This window comes from Megalopta genalis, chromosome 4 (genome assembly GCF_051020955.1).
Source record: "Megalopta genalis isolate 19385.01 chromosome 4, iyMegGena1_principal, whole genome shotgun sequence".
In the NCBI taxonomy this organism is placed as follows: Eukaryota; Metazoa; Arthropoda; class Insecta; order Hymenoptera; family Halictidae; genus Megalopta; species Megalopta genalis.
The window spans coordinates 6,386,639-6,404,522 of NC_135016.1; the positions used below are offsets into that span (position 1 = coordinate 6,386,639).

Below are 17,884 nucleotides of genomic sequence, written 5' to 3' on the forward strand. Positions count from 1 at the left end.
CGGTTCGGTATTAAACGACGCGGCGGTGTAACATTGGGCCGCCCGAGCTTTCGGACAGAACTGGGCTAACTTCGCGCCATTAATATCGCGATGCCCCGCAGGGTGGAACGACGCGGAAAAAGTAATGGGCTCGGGGGGCGGGCCGGGATGCTGCGAGCCGTAATGGGGCCTTAATTGTGAAATTAAGGAAATCTGACAAACCCAACTTCCTGGAATAGGCGAACCGCGGTTAACCGTAAAAAGAGACCGACTCGTTGCTCTCGTTTAATTCGCACGACTAAGGACGATCCGGTTTCCCCGCTACTTTCACGAACTGTCGCGCGTCGCCGATCCGGAGATCGAGGCGTTCTTGCGAGTCAAAGCTTCGAATTTAATCGACGCTCAGATTGTTCACCAAAATGGAGAATTTTGGAAGAGAAGATACGATTATTCGAGCCCTGCAGCTCGTTCTTACAGTTGTTGACGATTCGAGACTGTAAAAACGAACCGCAAGGCTCGAATAATCGTATCTCCTTCTCCCAAATTGTCCATTTCTGTGGTCAGTCTGGGCGTCAATTAGAGAGATATTGCTGTATATACATAATTTTCTTCCAATCTTAGAACTTTTTTCCGCCGATCAAATTAAAAACTTAAACTCAATTTAAATTAAATTTACGAAGAACCGCGCTGTAAATAAAAAGCGACTCGTTCCTCCCATTTTCGCTCTACGTTTTGAAAATGATCGCAGATCGTCGACGCGGGGATCTAGAAGTTCTCGCGACGAAGAGCGAGCCGTCCCGCAGGACGATTTTATCTCCCGCACGTTCACAGCGGGGTAAATTAATTAGAAAAATCAAGCGAGTCACGCGTGAACGCGACACAGCGTTTACGCCGATGCGCGAAACAATCAAGACGATCCATTGTTCCGCGAAGATTAACAGCGACGAAACCGCTAACAAGCGTGTAAACGGGAGCCCGCGAATTAGCGGGGAGAACGCGAGCGCGGAAAAAGGCGATCACGGTTTTAATTTGCCTCGAGTAATCAGCGTCAGCTAGCTCGATTATTCCGCGACGGGCGCACCGTGTGCCCGGGATACGCGGGAAATATCGTTGGCCCTTTGTTAGCCCTCCGTAACACTGAATCCGCGCGGCTGACATTCCGCGAATACATTTTTATTCGCGGCTTAAAGGCGGCGTTTCCTTGTGTTACGCGTGCGTCGGACGCATTTATACCTAAATCCGATGGAAAATAATTCCTTCGTTTTCCTCAAACAAATCAGTGTTTGTAATGTCAAACAGCGGAAAGAGAATAAACAAGAATATATTACTTCTTTGTTCTTTCATTCAAATCGTACGAAATTTCACTGTTATTAATTTTTACTTTGAAATTCGTTTTACTGAATAATAAACCGGCCCGAGTAATAATGTTTCGATTAAGAAACACAAATATTCGCAACAATTTATTTCTGTATTGAATGAAACACTGATTGAAATACTTAATTGATTCTACTATTTTTAATGGACAATCTGAGCGTCAGTAAGGGAGACATTACTGTAAATCGCGTTTCCCTTACTGGCAGAGAAACGATCCCTTTCTATCGGTCCCAAATTAGCCTATGACGTCAAATCAACTTCGAAATATTATTTCATAGAGACAAGAGTACATTCGCTAAATATTTCCAATAATTGTACACGTTGCGCGAAAGTCGCAAGCGGTGAGAACGCGCGCGTCCAGCCGTTCGCATACGCCCGACGATGCTTATAGGAAAATCCTACACCTTTACGCAACGGTGCGACGACTTCGTCGCGGTCAGAAAGGGCTGTATCTATCGATTCTAATAGACAATGGGGTTCCTCGTGCCTCGTATTTCTTGCGGCGAGGGGTTAATACCCCGAAGAATAGGAAGCTGAATGGCTGAATGGAGGAGTCGCGGCGAGCCGGAGGATTTCGTAACTTCCGGCGGCCGGCGAAACTCGGTGACCTTAAACGGCGGCTAGGGGGTCCGAGGAATCGCATGTGACCCGGCCCGATACACAGGACGAGACAATTGCGCCCAATCTTTTCATTCGTTCCTAAATGAACCGTGGCCGGTGTGAAAGGCTCGGGCCCGCGTCGCTAACTGGACGGTAGCCGCGCGTGACAACGGGGACCTTGACAGTTTTATTCCCTGTCTCGTTGACCGAGTAATGCGACCTACTATCCGACAATAAGACGAGCGCGCACCGTGGCCCTCGGCAAAATTCACGCCCCGCTCATCTCCGCGCTCGCGAATCGCGATCGGATGCGAGGTCGCGTCGCGACGCGCAGCGTTCGAAAACGGCGATTTAGACCCGCGAGAAACCCGCGTTCTTTTATCTCCGATCTTCATCTCCGATCCTCCAATATTTGTCGTCACCGGGCTCGTTGTTGTTTTCATTCGTTAAATAATTGTATGTCTAACGTAAAATAATGCTAAAATTACTGTGTCCAATTAACACTTTAATGACCGCGCGTCTACGCAGTCAGGCGACGCCAGGGGCTGGCAATATTTATGTAAATTCATGAAATAATTCCAACATGTGCGAACATACATATAAAAAAAACAACAACAATAATAATACATTTGCCGAACCCTTTGCCGAACTGTGACGAATCCGACTCGTCGCGAAAATTTCTAGTAATAACTTATTGAGCATAGATGTGTTATTCTGTCCTTTAAAATTGGAATCAAATTCTAATCTCTTGTCATCAATATTTAAGCATTCGAGTAAATTTAGGCGCACAAGAATCATCAATTTTCTTCCCCTTCTAAGAAATTATTGCGATCGAAAAATTTCTAATCGCAGTAATTTCGAAGAAAATAGTATGTCAAGGGGTTAATACAACAAATTGAATATTTTTCCTTTGTGTGATAATTATCAGACCAATCACTTATATAATTATTAAAGCGCTCACCTATATAATAATTAAAGCATCACACAGACATTGCATGAGCGGCCATTAAAGCGTTAATGTTATCATCGTTGAAATATCTGTTTTCATGGATTTGTCCGCGTTCGCGGTGGTAAATGTACGTGTAGTTTCTCGCGTCTGAACCGCCGTCTTCGAATACTGTGCGTCGCGTCGGATGCACCGATGCATCTGCACCGACACGGCCTCTCCTTTGTCACCTGCTTAAACTGGAGCACTGCCCACGCGGGAAGACGCCGCCGGTGATACTCTCCCTCCTCCCCCCCTCCCGAGAGAATATTAATGCATCCGTTTCATCTCGCGACGCTACTCCGAGGCTGCGGGAGGCGCATTAGCGTGACCAGCATTTATTTCGGCAACAGGCCTTCGCGTTTGTAACGTTCCATCAAACGCGACAGCGTCCCCGAGCGGGACGCGAGAAATGGGACGCGAGATTCGAGAAGACGCGACGAGTCGCGACGGATTTTCCTGTATTTCCCGACGATCCGAACCATAAAGTGGATCGCGGAGAGTTCCACACCGTTCACAGATCGCCACGAAATTCAGATATCGGTTGAGCAGCCCGAGTTCCAAAGGATTCGAGGCTAAGCCCGGTTCATCGGAAGACTTCGAAACAACGATTATTCACCGGGCCCGAAATTTCCGTCGGAGACTCCGAGTCGCGCTCGTGGACCAGCGGAGCTCCCCAACTTCTCGGCTACTTCTCCCATCAGATATAACCGAGCAGAAACGCGCGGGATTTCTCCGCAAACTCTCCGCCGGAGCCCGGCACAGTTCGAGACGCGGCCGATATAACGATTCGTTCGCGTCGATTCGGGATTGTGTCACTGCCGTTGCGACTCGCGTCGCCGGTATACGTTACCGAGAGAAATGTACACCACCACCCCCTCGGGTAGCTTTCTACTCGTCGGAATTGATGCATCGAAAGGTGTACAGTTCCCCGATGCCGTCGATACCTCGACGTTGACTCTCAAAGGGTTGGACGCGAAATAATAAAAGTCGTCCACGCTTGCTGCGAGCTACGGGAGACAGACGTCGAATCGTTTCGTTTCTAAGTGCGGTAAATTCTCTCTAATCGACCCTCGCGGCTTGCGAACAAAATTGGACAATTTGCGAAGAGGAGATACCATTGTTATATATTTTTTGTAAAAACTTTAGCGTTTACGAAACGGTTATAGAAAACAGAAAGTCTCGCAGCTGTTGTAAGTTATGCAATTTTAACGAAAATGATTACATCAAAAACAGAACTATAGAGACATTAGGAGAGCTTGAAGATATTTTTATATCATGTACTAGAATATTTTTGTATTATTGAAACTGTTAAACGTGGAAATATTAGCGACCCGTCAAAATGGCAAGTCACCGATTTTTTAATTTACGATTATCCATATCGTAGAGAGATACATTTATGAGTTATTTATTCAATTTGTATGCAACTTGCGGCAAATGTTGCAATAACACTTGTTATCAGAATAAACGTCTTATTGTTGCTTTTGTAAACTAATATAAAACAGTTGTTTCTTGTGCTCCGTAAATCTAGCGTTAATTGTGCATCCTTGTTTTTGTTCGCAAGTTGAGTGTCAATTAGGGTGAATTTAAGTTAATCTTGAATAACCGAAAATTCTATAAATATTTTCACTGTTCCATATTCGATGGACTCGCTTTTCTTATCAAGCGCATGAAAATCGCGGTCCGTTAATTAATATCTTACAAACCTTGTAAAGAAACCTTCAATATTGAAATTGCCAGCGAGGAACACAATGGCGCAAATAGGGCACAAACGATGGCACTGTAGCCCATCTGTTCTCCTTTCAACCCTTCGCACTATTTTCGAAGCAATATCCGTAGATTGTTGACTTGTTTGCCCGTCGTAACGATAAACTTTCATCGACGCTAGAGAACTCAGCGGCTAAATTTCGTTAGAAATACAGAAACCAAGACAAACTGTTTGCCCGACAGCTTTCCACGTTGCAAAAATCGCGGGGCGGAACACGCTCGAGAGGTCGACTGACACGGGGGCACAGCAGCTGTGCCGTAAACACGATGGCCGATGGATCGAAACTCGGCGTCGATTCGAAATTCCGGATATATGTACTTTCTTTGGCGCGCGCGATGCATTAGACGGCGAATTTCCGCGAAACCGGAGATACAGCATGCGCCGCGAGAAAAACGTGCGACCGGTGAAACGGATACGGGGTGTAGTAGACGGAGCGAAATAAAAATCTCGGGCGACCGCGGGAACACCGTCGTATCGGCTCCCATGTTTCTTTTTCCGGCGATGGATCGCGAGTGCAGGCAATTTCCCGGCGATAACTTTATCACGAGAGATCTACATTAGAGGTTTCGAGAGGTCCGCCGAGGTTGTTCTTGCAGTCCCGTCTAGGCGGGAGCAAAAGAAACAAAGGGTGCGAAGGGAGAGAAAAGAAGCGGCAGCTGGCGTTCCGCTCTCCTTTTGTAGATTACTGGCGTCGTATCGGACACGTAGGAAATAAGATGTCGTGCGGCAAGTCCGACACCGGGGCCCTTTTTCTCACCCTTCGACCAGGCCTCTCTCTCTCTCTCTCTCTGCACAGTCGAGAGCGAGTGAGCGAATGATTGTGTGTGAGAGTGAGAATGAAAATTGAGTGAGTGAGGGAGTGAGTGAATGAGTGAGAGAGTGAATGAGTGAGAGAGTGAGTGAGTGAATGAAAGAGTGAGTGAGTAAGAGAGTGAGTGAGTAAGAGAGTGAGTGAGCAAGAGAGTGAGTGAGTAAGAGAGTGAGTGAGTAAGAGAGTGAGTAAGAGAGTGAGTGAATGAGAGAGTGAGTGAGTGAGTAAGAGAGTGAGTGAATGAGAGAGTGAGTGAGAGAGTGAGTGATAGCGTGAGTGAATGAGAGAGTGAGTGACTGAGTGAGTAAGAGAATAAGAGAGAGTGAGAGAGAGAGAGAGAGAGAGAGAGAGAGAGAGATTTTCTACCTTCCACGCGTGTGGTCACGACCCCCGACGTTCTGCTCTCGCCCTCCCCAACGGTCTTTGCGGGCCAGCATCGTGCGAACCTGCCTTCCTCACCCCCTTCCGGCCCCGTGAACCGACCAGAGGAAAGCGGATGAGGCGGGAAGAGGGCCAGGACGATGTCCTTTGTGTCGAAGAAAACGCGTCACTCTGGTTTTCCTTCGGAACCAACCCCTTTGACACCCGACACCCTGGACTGTCGATCACCCCCCTCGGACGCTTTAGCTACGCCGGATGCTAATTAATGATAGCAACTAGCCTCGAGTTAACGAGATTGTTTCATCGAACAAAGGAGAGATCGCCGCCTTGTCCTGCGCGCACCCGGACTGCAGCAACATCTTTTCTCGATCTCATCGCACACGAAAGTTGGTGAAACAGTTAGGATATACAGTTCTGTTTCTCCATGGGTTTTCATTAAACACGGTCGGGAGAAACAAATTCAGTATTCTTTTTACACGATTTCATTTGCGCGATTTAACATCGTCAGGAAAGTTATTTGATTTGAACTTTATAAATTATCCTCATAGAGTCCCAGCAAGAACTGACACTTATTGACAATATTATATATGATACTATATCATATTTATTTTTATTATATATCATATTATTATTATTATATATTATATCACATTTATTTTTACTATCTTTATTATATCATACTATATCATATATTTCATCTATATATTATATAATCTATGTATTAATCTATACATTATTTCATCTACATATATATATACGTTCTTTACGTCTCCGTATTAAAATTTGTATAATAGAACAGTACGATATAATTATCGCGATATAAATACGATAGGAAGATAAGGCTTTCCCGAATGGTGGGGGGTTCCGTTGTACACCCACGTGTGCACTGCCGGGTTAAGGACAATTATTTCCATGAACGGTAATATTCTAGATATATTTAGAGCAGTACTATTTTCCTATGTATGCGCGCGCGACGTCTTTTTTTACACGGTATTCTTTTACACCGTTTTTCCTGGAACGTACCCGCCGCGTAAAAACAGAATTGGATGTACAACCCGGGGTGGTGAGCGGAGGCCGGGGTGTGTCTGTATGCACTCTGAATTGCATCCACGGCACGCCTACGTTCTGTGCGCGCTGGAAGAATGGAAACGAGATCATTGTATCGTCGTTAGTTCGCGCAACAATTAAAGATTCATCTCGGAGACGCGGCTTTATGAGCAGAAAAGGCGATTTAAAAAAAGAAACTCTCTCTTTCTCTCTCTCACGCTTTAGAGAACAGCAAGAGAGAGAGAGAGAGAGAGAGAGAGAGAGAGAGAGAGAGAGAGAGAGAGAGTAAGAGAGACTAAGAGGATGAGGGGAAGAAGTCGGCCCCAACATGGCCGTCGAACGATAACGGCCCGCTGATAAGGGCCTACCCTCGCTTCGACGCTTTAATATCTCTCCCGCGCCTGCCTTTTTAATTATCTCTCCAGCGATAATGGGCGTCCTCCGCGGCTCGAGCTTTCGACGGATAAATGTGAAGAGGAGGAAGAGGAAGGGAAGAACCGTGAGACGGTTCTCTCGCAGAGCCGAAGAGAGAGGCAGAAAGAGAAAGAAAACGAGACCGAGAGAGAGTGAGAGAGAGAGAGAGAGAGAGAGAGAGAGAGAGAGAAGGCGACTGCTGGAAGATGAGAGACGAACGGCGACGCAAGGAGAAGAAATCCTTCCGGGACGCGGATGCACCGGTTGCAACGGCGCGGCGCAGCGGCTCGCGAGTCGCGCGAGGGAAAATGAAATTCGCGGATGCATCTGATAACCACCGGGAGCTACCCCCTCCCCGCAGCCACCTCCTGCTCTTTCAAGCTCCGACTCGGCTGAAAGCTCAAAGTTACTTGGGAGAATTCCAACCGGGAAAGATGATTATCGGGGAACTCTATCTCGACGCCCGAATCAATCTGCTAGAAGAAACGATCTTCTCGATCGATGATCTCGTCGATTTTTGGGCCTGCTGAGTGGATTCCGATCGGAAACGATGCATCTCCCTCTCCCTCTCTCTCTTTTTCTCTATCTCTTGCCCTCTCTCGTACTCGGCGTCGAGGCAACGACAAAAATGTGAAACCGTTACATCATCGGAACGCGCGCTGGCCTCGTTATCGGTGATTTACGATAAGCCGGACACATCGATAGCCGCTGCCCGTTATTTATCGTTCCGCGAGCGCTCGAAAAACATTCGATATCTGTCGCGGGCGCGATCAAGAGTCGCCGGGAAAACCTTGCTCGCGGGAAAATTACCGCGTGCGCGGACACGCGACCGACCATTGGCAATTGATGTTCGCGTGACAATTACTCGGCCCGTAATTTCTTGCCGGACGATTGCCGTCGTTTAGAACCGTCGACGAACGGCCTCGAAATTCCGCGGATCCGCGCGCGCACAGCGAGAAAGAATCGACGGAAATAATTGTTGCGAGCCGAATTTTCGATCGCGGCGCGAGAAACGTGAAATTTCGGAAGCGGATCCGCGCGGCTCTCGATGCGAATCTCGCGATTATGAAAACCGGAGACGAGAAGGACGAGAAGGGTGAGAAAGACTGCGAAATTCTGCGGCCCTTCGCGAGCCGAGAAGAGAATCGCGCCGCGAAATCGACGGAAATAATTGTCGCGAGCCGAATTTTCGATCGCGCCGCGAGAAACGTGAAATTTCGGAAGCGGATCCGTGCGGCTCGAAGCGAATCTCGTGATCATGAGAACCGTGGACGAGAGAGACGGCGAAATTCTGCGGTTCTTCGCTGAGTCGAAAAGAGAGAAGAATCGCGCCGAGAGAAATCGTCGGCGAACGTCGTCGCGAACCGAATCTCGATCTTGTAGCAGCGGCGCGAGAAGCGTAAAATTTCGAAAGCAGATCGGGGGGTGCGCGCCCGACGGATTCTCCGCGTTTATGAAATTGCGGCGCCGGGCTGGCTCGGTGTTCTAATGAATTTCGAAGCGAATTTCCGCGAGCTAGGCAGAATTTCATCCGGAGATCTCCATAAAGGCGAAACGAAGAAGGAAATCCGCGCCTGCAGTCGCCGTTAATTTTTCATCAGGCCGGCACTTAACTGCAGCTTAATTTCTTGTCTCGCGAGGATGATCGTGCCCGTCGCGTTCAGTTTAAGCTAAAAGGGACACAACGAAAGGGGTGGCGGCCGGCGGATGGATGAACGTTCGTCTCCGAGCTTAAAAGGTGTCGAGGCGACTTTTCGCGAAAGACCCCCGGCTTTTCGAACCATTACTTTTTATTGGATCGTCCGGATAGATCCTCCCCACCCTTCCCCCCACCTTTTCTTTCCCGACGTCGTTCGTTTCGCTCGCTATCCGCCGCTACCCGCTCTTCCTTTCTCGCTTTCCGGTAACAAAGCGCGTCTAGATTCGTCCTGTCCTCCCTTTCCCTCGCCCCGCGCCGAACTCTGTTCCGAACTGTTCGATCGCGGGGAAAGCTGTGAAAAAAAAGAGGCGCTCGGCAAACGTTCACCGGCTCAGCGGGGAAACCGTGGCGCGAGTTTCCGGGAAGAGACGATCACCGCGCGCGTCGGATGCTGGAGCATCGTTAGGATCGCGATATCGTTAACGAGACGAACCTCTTTCCTATTCATGGCGTATCTCTGTACGCGCGCCCCGTTCCGCGGAACACAATCGATAAAATCTGAATCGCTGTAGCCAGGGAAAAATCGTTCGCCGGTATTTTTATTTATTTATACAGAATATTTCCCTTCGCGGAGCGCTGCTCGCGGTTTCCGCACGCTATCGTTTCTACGCGAAAAAAACCGATGCAGTTTTTGTCCCGGATGCGGCGTCTCTCCTTACCGAACTGCCGAATGAAAATCAACTTTGCCACGCGGCGGTAGAAACAATGTTTACTATTTATTGATTGATTGATTGATTGATTTATTTAGTGATTGATTGATTTATTTAGGGATTGATTGATTTATTGATTTATTTACGGATCAAACTTCTTTGGTACACAATGATTGATGATCGCAGTAAGAGATTACCGGGTCATTTAGACAGTCAATGTAAGCCGGGCCATTTAAATCGTCATCTAATTTTAGTCGATGCTCGGCGATTCGATGAAATAAATGGCTGTTGCACCAGGAACAACAACAGAAGTATTAACAAAAGTCAAATATGTTTGGAAAAATTGCTGAATAATGCTCGACACGGTATAAACATCGTCAATTGTGTACTCGTGAAAATGGTCCACCGTTCGAGGGTTGACGTTTCGTCCAACAGCGGTCTCGGAGCGGAACAGAAGTCGATCGATTTGCAATATTCGTTGTCTATTAATATAATGGATCGATGCAATTGCATTCGCCGAAAATAGTGCGGCGTGTCCCGCGAGCAAGAAAGACGCGATAACGACGCGCTCGATCCGAACGCTCGGAGAACGTGTGAAATTAAAGTAATCGTGTGTGTGTGTGTGTATGTGTGTGGATCGCGGGAGGATATGAATCCCTCAACGGAGGACTATATCTCGCGTGTTAGGACCTCGAGAAAGTACTCGGAAAATGCCTGCAATATGAAAAGTTTGGTGCTCCGCTTCGGATTACACGTTCATTTTGCGGAGAAGCAAGCGTCTAAGCCAGCTCGTACGCTGGACACGTATGCAAAGGAGAGAAAAAGAGAGAGAGAGAGAAAGAGAGAGAGAGGAGAGACAAAGAGAGAGAAAAAAGGAGAGAAAGATCGACCGGAGCAATCGTAAATAGGATCTGTCAGTAGCTCGGACAGCTGCGTAAAAATCTCCTCGAGTCCGAAGCGAGCGGTTCGATGCGGTTTCAACGCCGGAATATTACACGTTCCGGGGAGAGAGGCGCGCGGTGGGGGGTCCGGTATCATCTGTCAATCAATCGCGGAGGAGTCGGGTTGAGGGGGGGGCCAACGGGAGAAAAACAAAAAAAATACGTGAAAAGTGCATGTGACGCGACAGCCATGTTGCGATTTTTCCGTGCGCGCACAGATGAGAATTATTTCCAGCATCGGTTTTGTGCTTTCCGGCCATTGAACCACTCTGCCTACACCTCGACACCAAAACTCATCCTTCTCCCAACCCCGTTGGATCCGTACAAGGTAAATGCACCTATTGCGGAACGCTTTTTCACGGGCTGCGAGATTATCAGCTATTTTATTACAACTTTAATGCGTTACCGCTATATATTTCACACTACTGTTCGACAGATCGATGTTTCTAGATAACGCAATCATCTTCAAAGTATTTATTTAATATATGTATATAAAAGATGAGACGAATTAAATAGCAATGCACGAGCGTGTACCTATTACGGAACACCGTTTTCGTACTATCTTCCTGTGTTTCATAAATCGGGACGACGAAATATTTACACGATACGTTCGCAGTTTGTTCCTTACTTAGAAACACCCGCATTCGAACAAACATTTCCTTTTTACAGCTGATCGTTGCATAACTTTTCGGCGCTGAAATCTCAGCCTTTAGAAACCGAGTCTACAACGTACGATTAAACTTCGCACATCAATATTTCATCTGTACGATGCGATCTGTCGTCTGTTCAATATTTTGTACCATGGATTTTTGCTCGTACAACGATCGAGTAAATAAAGAAGAATATTCGTGCGAGCGGATTTATAAAGAGCAATGTTCAAAAATATAGACAGAATTTGTACGTCCAACTCTCGTATGCTGTATCTATTGTTTATCGTATTATTTGTGCTGCTGTTCCAAGAATGGTCGACGACGATTCAGCGATGTTTCATAACGGATACGCGTTACACACGTTCGTCGTCTGCGCGGCGTCCCCGAAAATCGGTGGTGGGTGCTCGCGGCGGAAACTGGCAGGTTCCCTGCCGAGAAACACGATTCAGGAGGTCAATTATGAAAGAGGAAGGAAGAGACCGAGGGTCCCGGGGCCGGCTCCTCAAGAATCACGGGGCGATAATCCACTTAATTGTTCTTCCGCGCCTGCACCCTCCGTCGCCGAACGGTTCCTCCGGCCCCCGGGGCGGGGGGAGGCGGCGCGGCCGGACGAAAGAAAAGCAACCCGAGAAACATAGTCGACGCGGCGCGGGAGCGGAAATGGGCCATTAGTCTCGTGACGAGTATTCAACGGGACGGATTCTCGTCGCTCGGATGGAAATCCGACCGAATGGGCGCGCATCGACCCCGCGTTTCCACCCCCGAAAGCAGTCTCCGCGCGTTCTCTCTGCCCGGAGGAACGGCTTCCTCTCCCGCGAACACGACGGCTGCACGTTCACGATAGTATTTACGTTACTGGAGCGGGGCCAGGCTAAGGGGAGAGGGGGCGGGAGAGGAGGGTTATGATAAATTTCCCGTGTACAAACTAATTTCAGGAAGCGTAAACCGTCCCCTGTGCGCCGGCGCGCACGAGGAGCCCGCAGTCCGCGATCCGTCAACTTAACCGCGAGTTAATTTGAAATTGTGGACCGAATCCCGGCGAAAGAAAGATTTTCCCCCGGCAAGTATCCGCCGGTACGCGCGTTCCGTGCTTGTATCCGCGCGGAAATTTTCTTTTCGCAGGCGAATAAAACGAACTTCATGGAGGTACTTTGCCCGAGATGCGGGAAACCGCATCCCCCTTGCTTTCCTCGCTCCATTGTAACTTTCTCTCTCTTTCTCCTTCTTCCTCTCTACTCCCCTTCCTCTTTCTCTCTCTCTCTCTCTCCCCTCTTCCGTTTCCGTCGGACGATCCCCTCGCCGTTGGTCCGGTCAAATTAGACCGGGGGCAAACCTGTATCTGAAATGGGAAACCGTTCCCGGACTGCCGGCTGTGAACGACACCCGACCGGTGCGGCGAGGGGGCGGGAGGGGGAGCGGAGTCGTTTTAAGATGGCAACCGCATCAATTGCGCGAATTAACCTCTAACGAGAAATCTCGACCTCGGGAGAAGTGGAAGAGAGCGTGGACCGCGCGGGGAACGTCCTAACCAGCTATTTTCTTAACGGACCTCGCGCCGGAAGGGGTCTGGCGCGGCCCCGCGCCACTTCCATGGCTTTCCCGCCCCCGAGAAAACTGCTTCGGCGTCCTCTTAATCGAGTGCCGCCTTCCCTTGAACGCATCGGAATTTCTGTTTCTTGGATAAGACAAATATATTGCTCCCGATACCTCGAGAACGACGGCGAGAGCAGAGCCGGTGATATGCGAGTGCGCGAGGGATTTCGAAAGACGGGCAAGCTGGACGGCGAAAGAACACGAAAAAGCGGGGGGAAACGAGGGAGAGGATTAAGGACCAGATTCTGTTACTTACGCGAGACTGTTAAAGCAGAGGTTTAAACCTTTTAGTGCCGAGCAACGATATATCTAGGTTCGAGAAGAAAATGTTTTAGTGATATTTTCGATGAGGATTTGCTTTGTGCAGTATGTCTTTTTACTCTCTGAATTTTTTTAGTTATATATATAGTTATATATTATATTCTAGTTACTATATATTTTTCTAGTTATTCTAGTTATCCGGTTTTACAACATTTCCATCATTTCTTTCAGACGTTTTGTCAAATTATTAAGAAAAAGTAATTTCAGCTTTTCAAATAGATAGCTTACGAAAAAACGACATTACTTAACGAACAACCCAATACAATACAACTTCGACTATAAAAATAAGTCCCAATTTGTCCATCTACAAGCTGAGAGACAATCGGGGATAAGTATACTTTCAATAATAACATACACTTACGAACAAGAGTTAAGAAACTTCACGTACAGTTAACGTTCGAGTAAAATTTGACGTTTCAACAAATATACGTCTAATCTAGAATCGGGAAGAATTTACTGCACATACTATCTAAAAAGAGTATCATCAACGAAGTTAACTTAAAAACGGCATATACACCTACACACACAGCTTCAGATAATTTTCTTCGGAAAAGATCAAATCGCCTGAAAACGAGAGGCTCGAATAATCGCACCTCCTCTTCCCAAATTCTCCACTTCCGTTCACAAATCGAGGGAGACAATCGGAGAGAATTTACTATCCGAAACGACCAATTCCAGAGTGGTTCTTGTTATCTCGGATATGCACATCGGTCGATTTCGCCTCGTGGCCGAAAAATTTGGTAACCTTACTCGATGCTCGACGGAGCGATATCGGTTCGTCGAACAGCGACCGACCGGTCCTTATCGGTGACAGCTTGCAGTTCGCGTCGGAGAAGTCGAACCGGGACCGCACGCAGGACGTGCCACGTCGCAGAATCTAATACAACCGATGACATAATGCCGCAAAAGTCACTCGCGCCGATAAGCGAGCCGCACGCGGATTACCGCGGTTACCGAGCAGACGAAATTGCAGCGAACTATTTCTTTCCCCTTCGATGGATCGTCTTACTACCGCGCGGCCAGCGCTATCGAAAACAAGGTGAACACGTTGTTACGTAAATGCCTGTTAGCCGTACGCTGACGTCCCAGCATCCGGGAACCCCTGGGTCAAACGTCGACCTCCGGAGGAGCAGTCGAAAGACTGCGAAAAGAGCGCTGAACGTTCATACAATACGATCCGGGCTGTTTCTGCGAAAACTTGGTGGTGTTCTTAAGGTACCCTTAAAAAGAGAGCTTCTTATTTTCAATTAAAGAAAATTAAAGTTTTCCAACTATTAACCCTTTGCAGTCGAGTGGTGACTCTGAGGCACCACTGAAAATTGTTATATCATTATATATTATATGTAAAATAATGTTTACGTTATCATGTTTGTTTATATTCGAACTACTGTTGAATGGGTAAATGTTCTATCAATTGCAAGACTCAATTTTATATGCACAGAGTGCACTAAGTTATATAAAATAGAAACAGCGTAGCTCGAGAAAAGCTATCTTGGATTTACAGTTAAAATGGATCCGAGTGCAACGGGTTAAGTATTTTCATTAACCCTTTGCACTCGAAGCCGTATCAACTGTAAATTTAAAGTAACTTTTTTGGCTTATGATATTTCCATTTTAATGTGCATTTTATGCACATGGAATTGAGTCTTGTGACTCATACTTTTAACAATTCTATATACCTAAGCTTTGATATTATAAAAATTATCGAAGAACGTGGTGTAACAATTTTAGTGGTGTCTCAGAGTCGCCACTCGAGAGCAAAGGGTTAAGATTTGGCGAGTTCTCCGGCATTTCAGGGGCGATCAAGGAAACGACTATTTCTAGCCATGCAAGAGTTCGCGAATAGTTGGGAGAATGACTAATTTTAGTCATACTGACGTTAATGCCTTAAGTGGACGACCTAAGCTTTCGGCAAAAATCGGTACCTTTCGCTCCGGTCCCTTCGAGTTGCTTTCTCCAAGACTTCAGAACTTCAGAACTTCGCGAATTTCCACCGAACTGTTTCTCTCGAAAATTCTCGCGGATTTCTCCCTCCCTCTCTCCCTCTCTCTCTCTCGCGATTGGAATCGGCGGCATCGAACCACGATATCTCGGCCGGATGATCGACTACGCGCAGCAATGTTTTACAATTTACAACATCGGCGGCCAGAGGCTCGGATCGGCCGGGTTAAACTGAGAGATAATTGTCCGCTATCAGCTGACCCTTGTGTTGTACATCCACAGGCCCCCTCTTCTTCGCATCGCCGGGCCGCATCGCTGCTCCGTCTCTGTCGCTCGCTCGCTCGCTCGGCCCCGATGCGGCCAAGTCGAGCGCGTGTTTGCCACTGCACAGCGGCCGACAAAAGGCATTTTGTCGCGAGATCGAGCGGGAGAAAGAGGCAGCTGACGGTGGCCAGGGACGCGCCGGGGGTCGAGGTTGTTCCAGTCTACGCGAGATAATCGGGACGCGTGCATCGCGACAGATACGTGCACTAATGCCGCCTCAATAAGGATCATTATGCACCCGATATAATCTCGATGACCACAATGCGGGGACCGATCAGGCGGACGCTCCGGAAATCGCCGGGCTCTCTCCGCTACATTTCCGATTTTAATCCGCGGCTGCGGTCTGCCCGGGAGCCGCGGGAAATCCGCAAAAATCTCGGTACGATCATTTCAACCTTTAATACCGTTTCCCGATTCCTTTGGGATTGCTGCGCGCGTAGAGGAGTTTGCGAAATGAACGACCGATACGTGCTGTTTTTTTGACGAACTGTACACGTGATAATTTTTAGAGAGTTTTTTAGTTAATACCGATGTCTTTTTTCTCCGTTCTCATTGCTTAAATATCGCGATCACTTACTTAATCTTCTGTATTTTTTTACTTCTTTTTGTCATGCTATTTGTGCGATATTTTGTTATAATATTGCAACGCTGAGACTTTCTCCTGTTGATTAAATAAATATTGTTATTATTCGCCTTGCGAGTTCTCAGAGGATTATTATATTATTATTATTATTATTATATTTTTATTATTAATATTGGAGCGCGTGTCAGGCCACTAGGGATTCGTTTATTACGTTTATTTGTAGACTCGTGCTCTTCTAGGATTTTAATTTTTTAGCTCGATAGCGATCGAGCGTGTCACGAAACGTCGGATGCGATACCGTCAAGGATTTAATTGAACTTTGCGATTCAACTTGTTAATCATGTCACCTTGACATACATATACGTCGGAGGATCGCGACGATCGACGCGGTCTCTATAATACACATATATTAAATCCAAACGTGTTAAATCTGTTTGCGAGGCCTCTGTCGGTGCACCTTAAAGTCGCGAGATTACATTGTCTTGTATTTAAGTTCTCGTTAAATCTTTATCACCGTTTATCTGATTACTCCTACTTGTAATTGACGTTAACCTTCGAGTATTTTCGTAGTGCTGGCATTACGTAACAGTGGCCTCTCGCGAGGTTCTTTCTATTTCGTTCGAAAATCGCAAATATCTGTGCAAACGATTGTTTTAAGGAAAAATAGAACACTGATCTTCGAACGCGATAAAATATAACGTGATTTAACCCTTTGCACTCGAGTGGTGACTCTGAGGCGCCACTAAAATTCTTATATCACGTTCCGAGATAATTTTTAAATGATCAAAGTTTAGATTTGAAAAATTGTCAAATGTGTAATCATCGTATGAATAGCAAAGCTCTGAATTTCATATGCATAAAATGCCCTTTGTAATATAAGATGGAAATGCGATAAATCAGAAAAATTATTTTAAATTTACAGTTAAAATGGCTTTCGAGTGCAGATGGTTAATTTCCACTCAAATCTCACTTTTGCATTACGATCTACATTATTTCAAATTTTCAAAACTAGTTCGCTGCGCCTACGCGGAACAGAAAATTTCGCTCGGCGAAGATCCCGGAGGATTAAAAAAAAAACGCGCGAGTCGCGAGCTCGGGCAGTGGCTCGTTGATATCGTTGACCATTGTCGAGGACAGATAACGCGGATCCAGTTCTCCGAATCATTTACGCGAATCCGAGGCGACGCTATCGCGGAAACAGCGCGGCGAGGAGGCTTTACAAACGTTAGGTGCGTTCAAGAGTGATCCCGCGGCTCTTCCGCGTCGATTAATTTTACGACGCCGCCGCCGTTTCCCACTCGATCTTTGGTAAAAATCACTTCGCGGGATTCAGGAGGGTAAAAAGTACCGGGATAGACAGCGTACTTAGCGGCGCTCGTAAATTCAACGCGAGAACGCGGCCCGCCATCGTTTCCGCCTTTTCTTTGGTCCGCGAATCCTGGCCGATACCGAGGACTAGCTTTTTGCCGGCCAGGCCGAGAGAACGCCGGATAAAAACGGTTTCCGACGAAAGCAGTTTCTTCCCGGTAAAGTATCCGTCTTCTCTCGCACGCCGCCTCGCTGGAGTTCGTTCAAGAACCGCTGAAATATTTCGGAAAAAATGATCGGAACCGGTTTTCATACGGGCCGCGAGGGCGAAAGTACAGTAATTTCTCCCGGAAATGCCAAATTTCGGGTTGCTATTTCCCTGCGCTGGTCCTACGCCTATGAGATTTATTACCATGTCGATGACAAGGTTCGTCGATGGAATACGATGCAAAATGGTCGGTTTAGCCGCCGAATTGCCTTCGTATCGTGGTAAGAAAAATTAGAAATAAAGAAGT

At 47.1% G+C, this 17,884-nt stretch overlaps 3 long non-coding RNA genes across 3 annotated transcripts in view; 1 reads left to right on the plus strand and 2 right to left on the minus strand.

The window, feature by feature from the left end:
* Positions 1-17,884, minus strand: part of LOC117222556 (uncharacterized) — a 50,678-nt gene that overhangs the window by 26,108 nt on the left and 6,686 nt on the right. The gene's annotated exons all lie outside the window — the stretch shown is intronic.
* The window catches only part of LOC143259388 (uncharacterized), a 44,739-nt gene that overhangs the window by 4,727 nt on the left and 22,128 nt on the right, over positions 1-17,884 (plus strand). The window lies entirely within an intron of this gene.
* On the minus strand, positions 6,365-16,497 carry LOC143259387 (uncharacterized). Its single transcript, XR_013033196.1, has 2 exons — positions 15,139-16,497; positions 6,365-14,433 (listed from the first exon to the last, which is right to left on the minus strand). It is a non-coding gene; the product is annotated as an uncharacterized LOC143259387 (long non-coding RNA).